The sequence below is a fragment of the Schistocerca gregaria genome, chromosome 2 (assembly GCF_023897955.1).
Source record: "Schistocerca gregaria isolate iqSchGreg1 chromosome 2, iqSchGreg1.2, whole genome shotgun sequence".
Taxonomy (NCBI): domain Eukaryota; kingdom Metazoa; phylum Arthropoda; class Insecta; order Orthoptera; family Acrididae; genus Schistocerca; species Schistocerca gregaria.
This window is the reverse complement of record NC_064921.1, coordinates 363,456,142-363,476,794: the sequence shown is the minus strand read 5'-3', so window position 1 is coordinate 363,476,794 and position 20,653 is coordinate 363,456,142. Positions and strand designations below refer to the sequence as shown.

General features: G+C 38.2%; 1 protein-coding gene across 2 annotated transcripts in view; it reads right to left on the bottom strand.

Annotated features, from left to right (window-relative positions):
- LOC126337077 (uncharacterized) overlaps nt 1–20,653 on the bottom strand; it is a 327,185-nt gene that overhangs the window by 219,009 nt on the left and 87,523 nt on the right. The gene's annotated exons all lie outside the window — the stretch shown is intronic.

The window sequence follows — 20,653 nt, the reverse complement described above, 5'->3', positions numbered from 1 at the left end:
TTTGATGAATCTTTAGGTTCCCACATATATGTCTGAGAAATCATGCGTAGCACATACTACTGGCAAATCCCATGCGGCCGGGACTCTCTGAATACAACGGAATTGGCTAGCTGGGCTAGTAGCCAAGCAGACGTTTTACATGATCTGCTACTCCTCTGCGGACTTGCACATCAAAGCTGTATCAAGTGCTTCTCTTAACGTTGAGGATAGCTTGGCTATCTCGAGCCCAATAAATTGTGCTAATTGAAACTAACTATCCCATCATTTTATATCTCCTAATAACAGAGATTGCTGCTGATCTTGATTTGTTTCTGTCTAAAACATTTTTGTTTAACACAGTACTTTTTTATTCAGTAGTGAGGAACTCCGGAGTTAGTTTACTGCATATATATTTCAGTAAAGCGCATGTGAACAATGTACATTATGTTTTGTGCTAATAGAACAGATCTAAATCTAAAGCACTATTTTCCACCAATTTAAATGAGTAAGTAACAATATTATGAAAAGGAAACAAAAAGACTGGGTCTGACGGTGGAATAGAGAGCTGTTTAGTGCTAGAATGGGAACAGGGAAGGGGTTGCAAGGGTAAGAACTATGACTAACAAATTTTGAGGGCAGGATGGTTATGGGAACGTAGGATATATTGCACGGAGAGTTCCCACCTGTGAAATTCAGAAAAGCTGGTGTTGGTGAGAAGGATCGAGACGACACAGGCTGTAAAGCAGTCATTCAAATGAAGAAAGTTGTGTTGGTTGGTGTGCTCACAGCAACAGGGCGGTCCAGCTGTTTCTTGGCCATTTATGCGGACGGATAGCTTGTTGGTTGTCATGTCCATGTAGAATGCAGCACAGTGGTTGCAGCTTGCAGATCATGTGACTGGTTTCATAGGTAACCCTGTCTTTGATGGGAGTAGGTTGTGGTGGTGGTGGTGGTGGTGGGATGATGTACGGAACAGGTCCTGCATCTGGGTCTATTACAGGGATATGAACCATGAGGCAAGGGGGTTAGGAGCAGGGGTTGCGGGAGGGGTGGGGCATATAATGGGTAGGGCATTTCTCATTTCAGAGCACAAGAGGCAGTTGAAACCTTGTTTGAGAATTTAATTCAGGTCTTCAATCCAGGGCAGATTTTCCATTAAATGAGTAAGTGATTCACGATCTGGCACATTCATTTTTACACTTATGATTTGCCAGTCACATGTTTGGCATATTTCTTCACTTTAGTCTCAGAAATTTGAGTCTTGACTTATTTATAAATTCTGCAGGCAGGGATTTATTGGAATTGCATGTCAAGATATTCTTGCTCACACTGTCAGCTCATGTATTGTAACAGCTTACAGTCTAAGATTACCTGTATGTTGACCGTGTAGTATTGATACCTCACTGGCGTCCACTTATGTCTTCTGAACTTCCATAATGAGAAAAAAAGCCAAGGTGTAGTTCCCAAAAATTACTTTCTCTCTCTCTCTCTCTCTCTCTCTCTCTCTCTGTCTGTGTGTGTGTGTGTGTGTGTGTGTGTGTGTGTGTGTGTGTGTGTGTGTGTGTGCGCAAGTAGTATTAAGACTGCACATGTATGCACGGGAATTCGAGATTTTAACAGTATACATGGACAGATTCATATCTGTGAGCTGATATTTACACTTATTAGCCAATTCTGTATAACACAAAGAACAACAACCACCATGTAACTGGATGATAACATCACTGAGCTTCAGAAACATGTAAGCTCAGTATCTTTCATTCTCTTGTGTATTTCTGCTCATGAATACCTCCCCTCAGAAGCAAGTGTTGATTGCACAAAAATTATGTATTCCCTAGTTTGGTAACAAAGTTATTTATATAGACAGTCATGTATTACTGGCACATTTCCTGATTAGCTGAAGTGTGCTCAGTTAAGCCTCTCTAAGAGAAAGAAGATTAAAATAGTGCCACCAAATTAAATTCTAATTGCACTTTTGCCAGCATTTTCAAAAATTTAAGAGATTGTAACAAAGGAGTTGAAAGGATTGCGATATTAAGAAGGCTATTTACACACACTGCAAGAATGTAGTTAAGTCAGTGATAAATTACAGACTACAGGTATATTCTGTGGTCTGTCAGAGACAAGTGACTATAAAAAACAATATCCATTTAACAAAATTAGAATATTACATTGTAACAAGAAGTGTCACAATTTGTTTCAAATTGTTTATGTTACAGGAAACAAAGGCAACCAATAAAGCAGACTCCTGTATTTGAAATATCAGTAACACTTTGAGCCCCTTACTTTTTCCCCGCGAATGACATGTCTTCAGTAACTTTACAAGATATCAAGTTTGTTTTGTTTCCAGGTGATTAAAATATTGCAGTAAACAACAACAAAGCAAGTAGAATCTTTGAAGGTCAGTTAAATTTTATTGGATGTCAATAAATAGTCTTTCGCCAATTTATTATCCTGAAGACATTGGAAAGGCACACTATATGCAGTCCAGAACATTTAAAACCTGTGTGTGCCTAAAACATGAAAAGCAGATACTTGAGATTACAACTTGATAATAAATTCATTTCGGAGGAGCAAAAAAATCTTACTTGCTGTGAGAATAGATGATCGTGACATTTTTAAAAAAAACTTTGCCTACTTTCATTCTATGACACCACACGGGATTATCTTGTCAGGGCAACTGAAAGCCAAGCTACAGTTTTCCGAGTCTATTAATGTGCAATATGAATTAACTGAGGCATTAACTCAAGAACATCTTACATAGGCCTGTTTAAGGAACTGGTTATACGAACTACCTCTTCCCAATAATTTTTTTTTGTAAATAAATTTGTCGTAATGCAATAGGAAAGTTCTGGTAGAAAGTAAATCATTAATAATCACTGAAAAGCACACAGAAATAGAGAGAGAGAGAGAGAGAGAGAGAGAGAGAGAGAGAGAGAGAGAGAGAGAGAGAGAGAAAGAGAGAGAGAGAGAAAGAGAGAGAGAGAAACTTAAAAACTTCCAGAATAAACTTTTTTGCTAGCATCAAATAAACAATACATTTGCATTCAATTCCTTTATCTTTTTGGCAGTGGATCCTTTACAAAAGTTGCCTAATCTCCCCCCCCCCCCTTTCACATATAATTTCAGGAGCAACTGTTGTGTCAGTTTATTTTTTGTAACACTGTCCGATTCTCACACCATCCATATCACTGACTTTTAGGCCATGTTTTTCAATTTTCTCATTTTCCTCAGATAAAGGCAAGTTGCAGGTATGTAATTCCGATTTGGTAAGCGTTTCCTCCCCTTCCAAAATTTTTTTCTCATTCATGAATGTTTCTTTTTACTTTTTTAAAATATTTGCTTTTATTTCTTCTTTTTTCTTCCTGTTTTCATATTCATCTTTCCCCTCCTTACACAATCTTTGTGCAGTTGTTTTTCTACCTCAAGTCTAAGTAACAATGATGAGCTGTATGACCTCTTTTTCAAAAAGTCTTATATTATAGGAACTTTGCATATTTCATAATTGTATTGTTTCAATCCATCTTTGACAGATTCAATTCCACCTATTCAATTTTAGGAAAGTTGTGTTCTGGTGTCTGTGGGAAAACTTAACATTAGAAAATCCCCTTTCTGGATCTGCATTACTATGTGATCATATTAACGCTGCTTTCACTGATCTCTTCAGATTTGAGAACATATCACTACATACAGAACCCTTTAGGGTTTTTTTTTTTTTTTTTTTTTTTTTTTTGGCCAGTAATGATCAATCCTCAGCTGCTTCATGTTATCATCAATTCCTTTATAATATACAACTTCTACTCTCTTGCATGATTATATTGTTGACTGGCAATTTTTGGAGAATATGGTGCGTCATTTTTTCATAAAATTATCTCACACCGAGAAGAACTGACTTCTGCACTTACAATATCCATTTCATCATAAGTAATTTCAGTTTTATTATCAAGGAGTTTCTGTGCAACAATCCCTATTTTGTAATTCTTTGAGGTGAACAAAGCACTCAAGAAGAATCTTTGTCCATGATGTAATCTTGTTATGTAATTAAAGATTCTTCACACTGAAAAACAGAAGATATGGTTGCAGAATTTCCCCCACAACTTTAAGAAAGTGTAATTGAAGTAAAACTTTGTCATAATTACTTTTTATACATCAATTAATTCTACAAAATCTTGAGTTATCTTCTATATTCCTCTCTTTAGCGTCTCATTCAAGTATTTTTGAAGAAGCTCTGACGAAATTCTTTCAATGTACAGAATGAGTGTTAAGTATCTACATTGCATATATGAGAAATTTCAGCTTTAGAAGCAGGAGATCATCCTGAATTTTCTTTAATTTGTCTATTCTTATTAGAGAATAGTTAAAAAAAATAAACTGCTATCCATTTTTCAAAATCATGATGATCAATATGTAAACTGCAAGTGCTAATATCAGCAGTTTCAAAGCTGCTTTTGCTAACTAGTAATTTTACCAAGTGCTTTATTTAAATTTGGTCCATAACTACCCAACACGATTAAATCTCTAATGAGAAATTGACTATCAACAATTTGCATGATATTCTTTGAAATTTATTTTGCTGTAGCATGAGACATCAGGTAAATGTTCGAGTGACAAACTGTTAGTTCTTCACTGATAAGTGACCAGGTCCTGTGATATCAAACTTATTTTTTATTTCTCCTTTTATTAATTCAGCATGTACAAAAGTGTAAGGACCTAATTTTTGTTGGCCATCTAACAATAGTCCATTGATACATGGCCCAATGGTATCCAATGTCAAATAGGATAATTTTGATGCAGATAATGACATTTTTCCAGAAATGATGCTATTGGGGAACACTGCCATGAGTAGTTCCTTCGAGTTGTCAACAGACTTAAAGCTAAAGTTATTGCACATCACTTTCATGGTCCAAAGAAGTTCAACTTTTGTTGCATTACCCCTATTGGAGCAACAGACTGTTACTAATAAGCTGACTTCCTGTCATTACATCCTCAGTATTCTTTTTATGCATTGCCATTTCAGAATGATTGAAGAGCCCCTGCACACCAGCAGCAGATCACCATGATCTGTTGACAAGTGACAGATCATTTCATAGATCTTGTCTGGAAATGGCCATCTTTATGGATCGCATGTGACTCATACTTGCAATATGGCTGTGTGGATGATTAACAGTGATTTGTGGCAATATGGCTGTGATTCCTTTCTCTAGTTATTAAGCATGGTTGTGCAGTTATGTTTCTTTTTGCCTACACTGAATAAGAGCTTTACATTAGAATTTACAGTTATTCAGAGACCATGAAATATTCTACAAGGTTAATTGGAGACTGGAGTAGCCATTTATGATGAGAAGTAACACGTAACTCTCCAATTTTGCAGTGACAAGCATTTTTAAGCTTGTGCTATAGAAGTAGAATTGATGGGAAGTTCGTAGTAGTTGTTGTGATAAAATGGGCTCTATCTTATGTTTATGAGTTATTTATGAAGTAATTGCATGCTTCTTAAAACTTTTAATGTATAAAGAGAATGACAACCCATTATATCCCCATCACACACGTGCTCTTCTCAGTCATATTTGTTTGCAGAAGCTCTTTGTCAACAACTGAAAAATTTCTTTTATGTTTTACTGTTAGTTTGAAAGTCCATTGTTGAAACTGACAGCAGGAGTGGAGATCAGGATTGTTTATTTTCTGGTGGTAAGCATTTGTTCTAGTGCTATTGAATCTGCTGCTTCTTGTCATGGACAGGCGGTAAGTAATTATAAAATTATGATGTGCAGGTTCATATTTTTGCTCATATTATTACAGATTAGTAATTTGAATACTTAACTACAATATATAAACACAAATTAGAAAATAGTACTTTATCTGCTTTGTTGTGGTACTGGCTTATATCTTTATGTACGAAATATCATACGGTGGTCAGTAAGGGGCCATTCTCTCGCAGTTGGTCTGATTTATTTCAGATATAATTTCTAAAAGAAGAGGGATTTCTTTTTCTTGACAGAAGAAGATAATGAAACTTTGTCTGACGTATTTGATACATGTCAGGAGCCTGAATTTGTACTTGTTCCATCAAATGATGCTGAGGACACTGGTAGAGATGATACAGGTAATGATGCAGGAGGACAACCTGCCACTGTTCCAGGTTTAGAGAGAACGCTCTGGGACAAACTACAGATATAAGATCAGTAAATACTGACAGCCTTGTTGAAAATGTTACATCTTTATCCACTGAAGAGGAAAATCCCTACTGTTCCAAATCATGATCGCGGCCCCGAGTTAGGAAAGCAAGACACTGGATACAAGAAAGACTAGATCTTCACAAAAATTTAGCTATCTTCTGAGCCTACATCTGATATAATAGAACATCTCTGCACATCAAACCACAATAGATCTTTTTCGTAAAGTTTTTGATGCTGATTTGGTTGAGATTCTGACCAGAGAGAGAGAGAGAGAGAGAGAGAGAGAGAGAGAGAGAGAGAGTAAAATATGCTGCTCAAAAGGGTCACAAAATACAAATAAGTCATAATGGCACCTACAAACACGTCGCTATTTTGCTGTTATCTGGATATTGTAAGGTCATGCTTAGACCTACGTACTGGGAGATCAGACCTGACACAATGTCGTCGTTTCGAATTCTATCTCCAGAAACACTTAACAAAATTCATAGTTTCTTCGTGTCAATAATAATGACAGCATTGAAAAAGAAGTTTATAAGGTTCAGCTATTAATTTCACATGTAAATAAAAAATTTTATTATATTTTTCACTGGTGCCAACTGGGTTGTGTACATCTTTCCGGCATGCCAATACAATTTGTTTTACATTTATTAGTCCTCAGTTTCCTTTTTACTCATTAGTCTTATAGTTTCACTGCAAGTACTTACACAATTTACTAAATGTGTCTATGGAGATGTCAACAGCGATGCTATTGATTACCGAACTCTTGTTATAAATTATATGAGAGAATTTGATTATATTAAATGACACAGGACTTCAGTGTAGCTGTGTATTAGATCTGACCTAAACTTCCTCTTAATATTATGGGAGGTACATATGGCATTCTGTTTAGAATTTAAAAACTTTAATAATGTGTAATAATTACGTGAATCGCTCAAGACCATAAGATGGAGCCCACTGTATTGCACTATTACTATGACCTTTCACCAATTCTATTTGTATAGCTCAAACTTCAAAATATTAATCACTGCAAAATCTGAGGTGTATTTTGTATTACTTCTAAATGTAAATGGCAAATTATGTTTATACGTCACTTCCTGGAGTAGTTAATGGTCCCTCGATAACTATAAATTTTAATGTAAATTTCTTCCTGAACTTAGGCACGCCAAAACTAAACCAGTCACAGCCATGTGCCATGTTGCCACACACTGCTGCTAACTACCCGGGCAGCCATATTGTGTGTATGAGTCACAAGCAATCCATCAGATTGCCTGAGATTTCAATGGGAACTGATCAGCAACCGATGGCTGCGATTTGCACATGCATGTGTGATATATGAAGTGATCAGATCTCTGATCTGTCAGTCTTTTGGGGGATCTTAAGAAACTGAGGTCCACATTTTTCTTGAAATATCTACACAGCACACTACATTTGGAATCGGAAGTATCACACCAGGCGCAAAGAAAATGCCAATTGTACTCCTTGACTTTCAACTTTACTTCAATAAAAGAGGTTAGATTCTTTAGCATTTTATGCTTCACGTTAAAGATAAGAATAAACATGATAAAACATTTGTTTCTCATGCTAAAAACAATGAGTATTGTGACATCTTGGACATTCAGAAATCCAGCCGGATGTTCGCGTCGTTTTCGCACGATATTTCAACAGCGTGCCTCGCTGTCTTCTTCAGGTGCTACCTGAGACTGGTCTTTGGGTCGATCGAGTCCAGTATTTATGCCTGGGAGGAGCTGGGCATTCCCTAATCGGTCCGCGCCGAGTCGAGTGTTCCATCTGTGGTCCGCGCCCGCCAGACTCGGCTTCAACGGACATCCGCGACTGGAGGGGTCCGTTGAAGCAGAGTCTGGCGGGCGCGGACCACAGATGGAACACTCGACTCGGCGCGGACCGATTAGGGAATGCCCAGCTCCTCCCAGGCATAAATACTGGACTCGATCGACCCAAAGACCAGTCTCAGGTAGCACCTGAAGAAGACAGCGAGGCACACTGTTGAAATATCGTGCGAGAACTGTTGAAATATCGTGCGAGAATGACGCGAACATCCGGCTGGATTCCCGAATGTCCAAGATGTCAACAGATCGCTGGGAAAGCATGAAGAATTACAATGAGTATTGTTTCGTGTTTTGACTTCAAAGTTTATAGAAAACATTAATTACTTGACTCTTTTTAACACCACAAATGCATACAATTTATGCATATGGAAGGCTGTGAATATGTATTTCTGTAATTGCTATGAAATTGTCATGTAACTGTTCAACCAGTCTCTCTCTCTCTCTCTCTCTCTCTCTCTCTCTCTCTCTCTCTCTCTCTGTGTGTGTGTGTGTAGCCCACCAAAACAAATCTAACGGTAACTGCAGGCTAATGGTGACACCATGTGCAAGAGTGCTAATATGTCTGGCATACAGATTTACACAGTATGTTCAACAGTCACAACGTTTTGTTAGCTGTAAATGATGTTGCCCTCTAACAATAATAATGGGTACTACACTACACATTCTTTTAAATTACAGGAAATGCAAAATTGAAATGTAAAAATGAAAGCATTATTTTTTAAGCTAAGAATAAAAATACCAAAAAAGTAGGAAGAGTACAGCATATAAAGGAAAGTACCAGTATTACTACTTTATTAGTGAAATTAGGAGAAATATAAGGCCCACCTGAAGGCAATTGCACTTGGGTCAACCCATCTGGATGGCTGACATTATTTTCAAAACAATTGGGTCCAAAAGGCAAGCAATTAAACTGGCAAAGCCCAAAGGTGATATTGAACACCAAGAAATTCTGAGAAGCTGTGTCCAATATCAACCACAAGCACGAGTCACGCAAGTTGATGCATGAAAAATACTTGCCCCTGGCAACTTTGCCAACAACTCCTCTGATGGTGCATTTTTTCCAGCTTGCAACAAAGGTCATTTCCCAAAAGATGGCTCAAAACTGCCTACAGATTTCATAAATGTTCCTCATGCTAAGAGTCCATCGAGATAGTTTGTAAAATATGGAATCTCCTAAACCAACAGCTCCAAATCATTGATGAATTCCCAGCACATATGAGATTCCAAAAGGCGAATGCCAAAAGAGAATGTTCAGTATCAAGAAATTCTGAGAAGGTGCATCCAACGGCAACTGCTAATGTGTGTTGTGCAAGCTAATATGTGAAAAATACTTGCCCCCAGCAACTTCGCCTGCAACTCATCCAGACACGGAATTGGATACAAGTCTGCAACACATTGCACATTGACTGACTGTTTAAAATCACCACCTAGGGGCAAGGCACCAGGTGGTTTCTGAATCACCACCAAAGGCCCACTGACTCGATGAAACAGGGGAAATGATGCAAAGATGCTGCGAATGCTGCAGCTCAGCCTTGATTTTACTGTACATGGTGAAGAGAATAGGGTGGAGGTGACAAAATTTGTGTATCATTGACAGCTTAAGTGAGCCATGTGCCTCAAAATTTTCTGCCCCAAACAAGGCATCTTAAGAAGCTGGTTATACAACCATAATAAAAAGTCCTAATCTGGAAAGAGAACCAATTGAAACACTGAATGTGCTTTTCCACCAACTATCTGGAAGCCAAAATCAGAAGAGGTACGTAACCCAAAAATATTTTGCGCAAGCCATGCATTTATCACTAACAATTTAAGCTGCCATTCCACATCATGTTAAGGTGCCAAGGAGAATTGCCCCATCAAAGAAATACACTGTTTAGTGTAAGAGACAGCATGATGTAGCGGCCACTGCAACACAGATTAGCCCAATGCTATCTAAGTTAAACAGACTGACTATTGCTCCCATGTCTACCTGAAATGAAATCAGTTGACCATCCATTACCAGCAACAGCAGAACACACTGGGGTGAAGCTTTCAGTGTGTCAGAGACATCCTCCAAGTCCACTGAAAGCACTGTTGACCATCCCGTGACTTGCCGATGGTCACAAACTGTTGCCAAATGGCCTGTTTTGTGGCAGACCCCACACATGGTCTCTGCCGAAGGAGAACAACACAAAGAATCTAAACAATGTCATGAGCAGGGATTACAACAGTTCAGTTGACACATTCCAGCAAAGCCCAGTAAGAGCAGTGAATGGCAGCATCATGTAGTCACTGTACTTGACTTATGAACAGTATCAACACATGGCTCAGTGAACGGCAAGGCTGCCTCGCTCTTCCGATGGGACACTGGGGGCTGTTTACCATGTGGGTGTAATCTCCCCCCCCCCCCTCCCCGTCAGTTGTCTGAAAGTATACCCCTTACTGCTGTCTTAAGTTAATGCCATTCAGCAGTCTTAACAACTTCCGCTAAATACAGTTTGCACAAGGCCAATGCTCTAGTTTGGACCTGGGTGTCAGGTGTTAATTGGATGATCACATCTCTAATAAGTGGTCAACATACGAGGTAGCACAATGGGACACTCAAACCAACACTTGTGCAAGAGACCTTGCTGGTCGGTGATTCACATCGCATACAACTGCCCATGGTACTTGCGGTGCTGGTTAAACTGTAACCGTTTGGCCAACACATGGGTTTGATGGCAAAAATACTGTGTCAACTATTAACTTGATGAACTTAAGTTTCACAGGGTACATAGATAGCTTCAAATCATGTACAACTCCATATAATTCCACACTGCTGGACAATAACAAGGCAGCATTATCAACTAGATGAATGATAAGCATTTGGCATAGGTAATTTTCCAAGCTTCCTGTAGCCTCACTGAAACCAGCAAACAACAGTGATGTAGAAACCACCTCTGCCAGCACCTGGCCTGGTGTCAAAATGAGTACAGAGAAATTCTGTTTGAGCAGTTCCTGCACCTGCTGTTGCCGTGTTGGAACATGTGTAAGAATGTCCACCATCACCACTTTAGTATCTGTACATGGTGTGACAATGCTGCAAACCATCACTGTTGACGTGAATGTAAATTTTACAAATGGACGGTGGCTTGACAAGAAGCTGCGAGCTGAACCCTGCAAGAGGGAACAAAACTGTGGGAGCCGAGTCTGAACACCACATAGAGATGAAGCATTGAGATAAAAACAAACGTGAAGAAATCTCATTAGCATGCAGAAAACAGGGCATGATGTGAGGTGAGGGATTGCTCTAGAGTAGTTGAAGCCAGTGAAATAACTGCCAGGTCAGACCTATTGCTGCAAGCAGCTAAACATCTGAGTCAGTGGCCCCGCACGTTCCATGCTTTGTGTGTACCCTCCATGAAAGTGTCTGCACTATGCCGGTCTGTTAAACATGCCAGCTCACTGCATCAGACAATGTCCGCTGGTAGGGATACTAAAACAATCTTTCCAATATTTATTTTTTATATGTTTGTGTAGTTGGAGAGGTGAAAATAATGACATTCTAGAATGAAATCCACAAGAAGCCCTTTGAGATATAATGAGAGGAAGGACCTGGAGATGGTGTTTCAATAGTGAAGATTGAATCTTGAGGGGAAAGTAACATAAAAAGAAACAAATGTTATTTTTTTTACCAAACAGCAGCTGCAGTTGCATAAAGTATGTATAATCAGAATGGTGACAGTCTGCCACACTGGGTGCTGTGAATTAAAATATCCTTTTATTTTGTGATCACCAGTACTGTGCAGCTTCAGCTTTGTAGCCATTTCAAGCAAGTCTGAGATACATACAGATGTGACATAGTTAAAATACATAAATCAGAACAACCATTGGCTGTCCAGTTGACTGAACAAGTAATGACAGATCTGTATTTTAACTGTATACACGTTTTACATATTTCACACTCGCTCAAAAATGGCTACGGAGTTTGAACTGTGCTGAGTAATGGTGATCATTGATATTTTAATCTGATCCATTACAGCCAGTGCAGCAGATTGTTATAATTCACAACATTTGATCTGCCTGTGGAGCCTATTGCAGCTGAAATACTGTATACATTCACAGTATTAATTTCGTTCCCTACGCAATTATTATATGTTGAACCCTGAGAAAGTTCGTCAAGATAAACACTAAAGCTGTAGTTACACCAGTGGGACTTGCTGTCTTCACTAGGCGGCATACAACCTGTTGCAAAGTTGTGCATGCCTCTGAAGTGTGCACATGGGTCTCAGGAGTTTACCAATATCAGATGAGGAGACATGGGCCTCTAATCGCAAGCAGAACAAGCACAGCCGCATGGATGCTAGCCACAAGGTGCACAGTTGTAAACACACCTTTACATAGCAAAACTGTATCATCAACAACAAAAAATGGAAATCACAGAAGGACATAGACATAAATACTTAAAGTTAGACTCAGTTTATCAGTTTTTCGAAATGCCCACCATCTACTACTATACATATTTGCAGTTGCTGGTACAAAGACCTCTGGACAGACTGAAAAATTCCTTTGATATTGTAGCATATGCTGCAACAATGCAATGTTTCAAATCCCCATTGAGTTGTCTGAACTTGTGAATTGACTTCATCTTTGAGTTTATCACAGTGAAGAAAGTCCATCAAACCATGTGAACATGCAGACCATCTGATAATGTGCTGAGTTTGCTATACAGTGACCAGGAAATAGTTGACAAAGAGTAGTGAGCCAGGCACCCATCATGCTGGTACCACATAGATCTATGAATTTCAAGTAGTACTTCCTCTACAAGAGCTGGTACACCCATCAAGTTGACCCAATAACCCATATTCCTTACATTCAGCATTCCCACGATTTGGAAAGGTAGTTTCATGAGGGTAGATAAGTCTTTGAAGAAAGAGTCTATCATCCTGATGTTGCATCAGGACTAAGTGGCAGACTCACTCGTCTTCTTTACATAGCATTGTAGTATCCTTCCAGTAGCATTTTTCTTTTTTTTTTTTTTTTTTTTTTTTTTGCTCAGTTGATGAGTTGTAATTGCTGTTTAACACCATCTCTGGCAATATCACTGTGTATGCATATTAGCAGTTCTCTTCAATTTTCTTCTGCTGTCTTCACAGGAAGTAGAAGATCTAGTTCCTCTTGGTTCGTGCAAGACATTTATTTTTTCCAGGGCTCAACAGTCATGAATGGTACAGACAGAATGAAATCATTTCCTCTGTGCCCCTTCTGTACTGATATTGCCAAGGGTACAATACTGTTCCTCCTCATCTGACATTGCATATTTTTTTATTGGTTGTGAAATCCAACTTCTATGTAACAAAGCAATCAGTTTCGTGTTCATAATAGGTAAAAGTTCTAAAGATTGTAATTTCTCTGAAACTCCTAATTGGATTTTGAAGAATGGAACCTGTTGAATTAGTTTCTTTTAGAACAATGGTCCTCACAGCGGAACTTATTACAGTTCCATTTGATAAAATGAAGTTTACAGTAATATCTTTATAATTATATAACTACGAAAATAGACTATATACCATTTAGTGAGGACTTTCCCACACTTTACCCAGGTGAAAGCAGAATTAGCACGTATGAAAAAGCAGTCCTGGAAATATTTGAGGTGAGCATCTTAGCCGAATCACCCTAATAAACAGGGTGAGTCAGGAGGAGAGGTGCATGCTTTGAGGGATGATAGTATTAGTCTATTCCAAATGGCTTCTGAGATGGAACACAATATCACTTTTGTACATTTTTCTTGAATAACTCTAAATCTGCATCCTCCAGCAGAAATATGTCACAGTGCAAAATTAAACTATATTAAATTTCCTACAAAAAATGGCCTATTAATTTTTTTCTGTAGAACTAATGGTGTGTGTGAAGAGAGCACGAGAATGTTGAAAAACTTGCTCAATGCACATGCACTGTACCTTATGTAGTTTTCATATGCCACTTTGAGGTAGAAAATTGAGAGGACAATTTGATATGGGACATTTATGGTCTATCAAGCTGGGAAACTACCTCAAATTGGCCTACAAAAACAATGTAAGCTACAGCACATGCACGTCGAGCAAATTTTTCAACATTCTTGCACTCTCTTCACACAAACCATTAGTTTTAGAGAAAAAAATGAACAGGACCTTTTTGTAGGAAATTTAATATAGTTTAATTTTGCACTGCAACACATTTTTGTTGAAGGGTGCAGTTTTCAAGTTATTCAAGAAAAACATACAAAACTGATATTAAATGTGATCTATCTCAGAAACTATTCGGAATAGGGTATATGTCCATATGAAGTTTTTGTTGAGAATCACTAATACTATCACCCCTCAAAGCATGTACCTTTCCACCTGACTCATCCTGTATAACATAGTGCACATAAATAGGTGGAAAGATCAGTACTGTTGAATACACGATTGCCGAACAACCACTGGACACAGTCACGCCCACAAAATACCTATGACAGATTCACTGGAATAATCCTTAGAAACTGTAGACTACCCAAAAAGCAGGAAGCTTACACAACCCTTAAACTTGAGCTTTAAAAACAAAGTAGCATCTTAAAAATGCATTAAGTTCACATAGTATAATTATGAATAATGTTTGTAATTTATTTGCATGAAACATATAATTACATGCATAGCAATTGGTAGTACAATACAATAGTATACAATCTAATTCTACTTTATAACAGTAAATGTAGTCCAAATTATTTGACATAATAATACTTTAGATTTTAGTTTCTACAGTAAGCTATAGAAGCACTGCTCAAGGAGCCACAATTTTAGATGTTTTTTGAATGTCTCTCCAGTTATTACCTTCAGTTGATTTAGGCAGTATATTGAAGTATTTTGATCCATTAATATATGGACTCTTTGCAGTTTTTTTCAGTTTTCTGTGTATCATATGGTAATTTTGTACTTGTCTAGCATTGTGATCATGAATTTCTGCATTACAACATGTATATTTCTTATCTTCTACAGTTAATACTATTGCTTCAAACATATACATAGAATAGATGGTCAGAATTTTAAATTCTATAAACATTCCCTTACAAGATGTGCTAGCATCTTTTTTGCTTAATATTCTCATGGCTCTTTTCTGGAGTTTAAATATTTGGTCTACATGAGTTGTGGAAGCCCCACCCCACAATGAAAGACCATATGCTAGAAATGGATGTATTAAACCAAAATACATCATCCTCATTGTTTGGGTATTGACATATGGAGCTATTTTTCTTATAACATATAGGCTAGATGATAGCCTTGCACATACATTGTCAATTTGTTGTGTCCATAGTGGTTTGCTATCTATGCATATACCTAGGAATTTACACTCTCACTGCAGATTTTCCCTAAAATTTTACTATTTTGAGAAATGTTGCATAACTTGTCATAATTGAAATGTATATCCACAGAAATATATAAAACCTGCACACCAGGAATCATGTTAGGAGCCAGAGTGACCAGGACACACTGGTGGAACAGAAGTTATTTCTTAGCTTGTATCTATGTGATCGATTAATTCTATGATTTCAGGTGTTCAGTCAGGTGGTTGATTCCATTAGAGGTTGGGGAAGTTGGACTAAATGACAGACGAGCACAAATAAAACCCCAACAACTATGTTTTAAAGCCAAATGGTGATACTGCCATATACATAGAAACATTTTTTTTTAAAAAAAAGTAACACGGATGTGAAAGTAGAACACATTATGTATTTATATTCTTTGTTTATGTTTAAGGGTGACTCACTCCAGGTAGTAAAAAAATGGGAAGTGTCACTTATCACTGAGCCACTGGATCTTTCTTTGATTGGATGATATGCATAAGTAGATTTCTCAGATTTTTTTTCATTTCTATTTTGTTATGTTCTTTGCACTAGTTTTTATTCTTTCTGCCATTTTGTCTGATGTAACATGCTATACATTGAGTTGCATTGGATTTGGGATGTTGGCAGAAAAGACCAAACAAGTGGTAAAGACATGATATTGATTTAATTATTAACTGTCACTTCCACAATTTTTTCAATATGAACACCGGAACATGGACAAGATGCTGCATCTGTAAAATGGCATGATCAACAGTTCCTTGAAGCAGTTCCAGCAGAGTCTGACCATCCTGTTGCTGTAATGGTCTTCAGACCAGTTAGCGACCAAGTGTGTCCCTGGTAAATGTTCTTTTTAGATATTCACAGAGTCAAAAGTCACAAGGATTCAGATCAGCTAATTTTGCAGGCCTTGCATTTGGCAAACCTCTGGAGTCAACACATTCATGGGAGGTGGTGTTAAGCAGATCTGTGAGTGACATGAGGTGTTGCCTCATCTTGCACAAAAACAGTGGTTTCCACACAGTAGAACTCTTCAGAAGCATGAAGCAAATGATATAGGAGGAGGCCTCGACAGCGTGCAGATATCGCAGTACACCTGACAAGCTCTCTAGGTGTCTTCTCTCCAATGAAGAATGGACTGAGAATAAAGGTTGTGAATCTACAGTGCACAGTCACACATGATGAGTGCAGTGGCACTTGTGCTCAACAGAATGTTTAACAGTACCCCAAATTCAGCAGTTCTGTGTACTCACTGCACCATTTGCGTAAAATATGCCTCATCACTCTACAGAATACTGCCCAGCCACTTGCCATCAACTTCGATCTCTGTCAGATCTGAAGAGAGAATTCAGAACATTGCCGCAGATCATGAGGTTTCAGTTGCTGCACCATGTGGATGCTGCACAGGTACCAGTGTAATACAGACTGCAGAACTTGCCATACAGTTGATTATGGGATGGACAATTCTTGTGACACTAAATGAGCAATGGAACCTCTTTATTAACTTCTCCCAGGATAGAATGCCTTGCTCTTCCAGGTGCCACACAAAGCTCACCAGTGTTTGTGAATATAGTCGTCATCTTTAAACCATTGCTTTATTATCAACTTAACTGCGTCAAGAAGCACACCGATAATATATTTGAACATTACTGGACTGCTTTTCCTGCTCAGCTGCATTAACTTACATTTTTCCACATTTAGAGCAAGGTGCCATTCATCACAGAAAATAGAAATTCTGTCCAAATCATCCTGCATGCCCCTACATCCACACAATGACACTTTTGTATACACTACAGTGTCATCCCGGCGTCCAAGAAGCATGTTATATAAAATTATAATTATTCTTCACAAGAAGAGAGACATACAAGACAAAAAAGTCCATCACTCGCCACTCCACAGTTCGCAAGTTGTCCACAAACTTAATCGACAACTGCTTAAAAAATACATTTTAAACAGGCAAATAAATGTAACTCCCTACTTGTGATTAACAAATGAAATTACATATTAGAACAGCAGCTATCAGGTGGTATAATGTGGACCAAGTTTCTTAGATTTAGAGAATTTTTTTCAATCAATTCTGACAATATCTTTACCAAAAACCCCTGGAAAATAAGGCAAAAAATCAGTATGTTATTATACTGGAGGAAACATGCATTGAAGAGCCAAAGAAACTGCTACATCTGCCTAATGTCATGTAGGACCCCCAGGAACATACAGAAGTGCTGCAAGCATGGACTTGACTAATGTCTGAAGTAATTCTGGAGAGAACTGACACCATTAATCCTGCAGGGCTGTCCGTAAATCTGTTAAGAGTACGAGGGCTTGGAGATTTCTTCTGAACAGCATGTTGCAAGGCATCCCAGATACGCTCAATGTTCATGTTTGGGGAGTTCGGTGACCAGCTGAAGTGTTTAAATTCACAAGGATGTTCCTGGAGCCACTCTGTAGCAATTCTGGACATATGGGGTGTCGCATTGTCCTCCTGGAATTTTCCACGTCCATCAGAATGCACAGTGGACATGAATGGATGTAGGTGATCAGACAGGATGCTCATGTACATGTCACCTACCAAAGTCATATCTAGATGTATCAGGAGTCCCATATCACTCCAACTGAACACACCCCACACCATTCCATAGCCTCCACCAGCTTATAACAGCCCCCTGCTGACATGCAGGGTCAATGGATTCATGAGGTTGTCTCCATAGCTGTACACGTCTATCTGCTTGATACAATCTGAAATAAGACCCGCCTGAATGGGCAGCATGTTTCCAGTCATCAACAGCCCAATGTCAGTGTTGATGGGTCCAGACAAGGCATAAAGCTTTGTTTCGCGTAGTCATCAAGGGTACACTAGTGGGCCTTTGGCTCCAAAAACCCATATTGAATATGTTTCATTGAATGATTTGCACACTAGTACTTATTTATGGCCCAGCATTAAAATCTGCAGCAATTTGTGGAAGGGTTGCACTTCAGTCATACTGAACATTCTCTTCAGTTGTCATTGGTCCTGTTCTTGCAGGGTCTTTTTCCGGCTGCAGGGAAGACTGAGATTTGATGTTCTACTGGATTCCTGATATTCACAGTATACTCCTGGAATGGTCATGCTGGAAAATCTCCACTTCATCACTACCTTGGAGATGCTGTGTCCCATCGCCCGTGCGCCAACTATAGCACCACGTTCAGACTCATAAATCTTGATAACCTGCTATTGTAGCAGCAATAACCAATCTGATAACTGCAGCAGACACTGTTGTGTTATATAGGTGTTGCCGACTCAGTGCCATATTCTGCCTGTTTACATCTTTGTATTTGAATATGCATGCCTACCAGTTTCTGTGGCACTTTAGTGTATTTAAATGCTACAGCTTGCATCCAACATCATGAAGACAGAAAGAAATAAAGAATTTAGAAAAGAAGTCAGGCAAGGATATACCACATCTCCAACATTATTCTCAGCAGTTCTACAAAGATTTCTGCTCCTTAATCTGGGAAAACAAAGAAGTAACACTGTTCCATGGATCATATGATAAACTTTTGGCTTGCAAATGACACTGTACTGTTAGTCTCCAGTGAACATACAGTCAACTACAAGTGAAATAATGTGATAGAGCAAAGCGTGAAAGTAGGCCTTTAAATCAGTTATACCACAATTATAACAAACTGTTCAAAAAATGTTATGGACTGTGATTAGAAGGAACTGAGGAATTTCACCAGAGAACAGAATAATCTAACAATTAAAGATATGACCAAATGGCTCATGGCGTCCAATATACAATCGATCTGTTTAACAACCACTTTCTGAAAGTAACTGATAAACTTAGTGCAGTCAAAAGAAAAAGCACTTTTGTTTATGCAACAGTCAGCACCAAAAGCATTTAGCCATTTTGAGCTCACTCCAACTTACGTGAAATCAGAAAGTAATTAACTTTCTTAAAAGCAAAAATTCTAATTTCAATCAAAATATTAAAAGCATGTTTTAATGTCGCTCTTGCATTCAACCATATACAGAATGAGCAAGAAGTCTTTTCCAGATTATAAAAATGTATAACAGAATAGCCATTTGACATAATATGCTATATTTGGTGTCATTACACAGGTTAGTGTTGCTAGTTGTTGTGACCAATAGATGGTGCTAGTGCTCCACAACATCGATGTGGTCTGTTAGGTCACGTTAGTTGCGGGCAAAATGGCATCGGGAGAAAGCACAATGTGTGCTTTGGTTTAACGAGAAAAAAATCACCCATCAGTGTTCAGTGTGAATTTTGGGCTTCTAATGGGTGCAGCCCTCCTGGCGTTAAATCAATAAAGTGCTGGTATGCAAAGTTTAACGAAATAGGCAGTGTTGAAGATTGTCCTTGAAGTGGCAGGCCTCATGTGAGTGATGCAACTGTTTATCATGTTCAGCAATTGTTTTAATGGGGTCCGTCTAAATCAACTCGTCAAGCATCATGTGAACTTCAAATACCGCAAGCAAGAGTGGTGAAGATTCATCATGAAAGGCTTAGGTTGCATGCTTACAAAGTGAAAGTTATGCAGGCCTTTCAACCAAATGATTTGCTGACACATGCTGAATTTGCAACTGAGATTCTCAACAGGATTGATGCCGTAACGATAATTTAAATCGCATATGCTTTACCAATGAATTCATGTCAGTGGAATTGTAAATAGGCATAATGTCGGTAAATGGGGTTCAGAGTGTCCACATGCTACTGTACATTTACAGGAAGACAGCGAAAAAGTAAATTTTTGGTGCAGCCTCCTGCATAAGAAGGTTTTTGGACCATTTTTCTTCATGAAAAATCCATTACCACTAACATTTACTTAGACATTTTGCAACAGTTCATAGCCCCAAAGTTAGAAGAATATCAACCATGGATAATTTTCCAGCAAGATGGAGCACTCTGCTCTTTGCTATAAAAACTTAAACTGGAAATAACATTTTATGGATGTCCTCAAATACTTGAGTTCAGCAGCATTTACTTTATGTGTAATTGCTGACTGGCAATGAAATCATTAGAAAATTAGCGTACTTTGAATACTTCCATTCTTTTACAGCATGTAGAAAATAAATATAGGGGAAATTCTATGTACCAAGATAAAGAATTAATTACACTGTAACATGCTGTAATGACAATATCTGGTGTCCAGCCTTTAACTCCACGTAGGCAAATTTTTAAAAATGTAGCATGCTAACAACAGCCTCACAATACATTTACTCTCATATTAAGTTTTTTGTGAACAGTCAGGCACTACTTGAAAAGCAATAGCAGCACACTAGCAATAACAGTAACAAAAATACCATCCACTTTTCACCATTTAAGCTTACTTTTGCA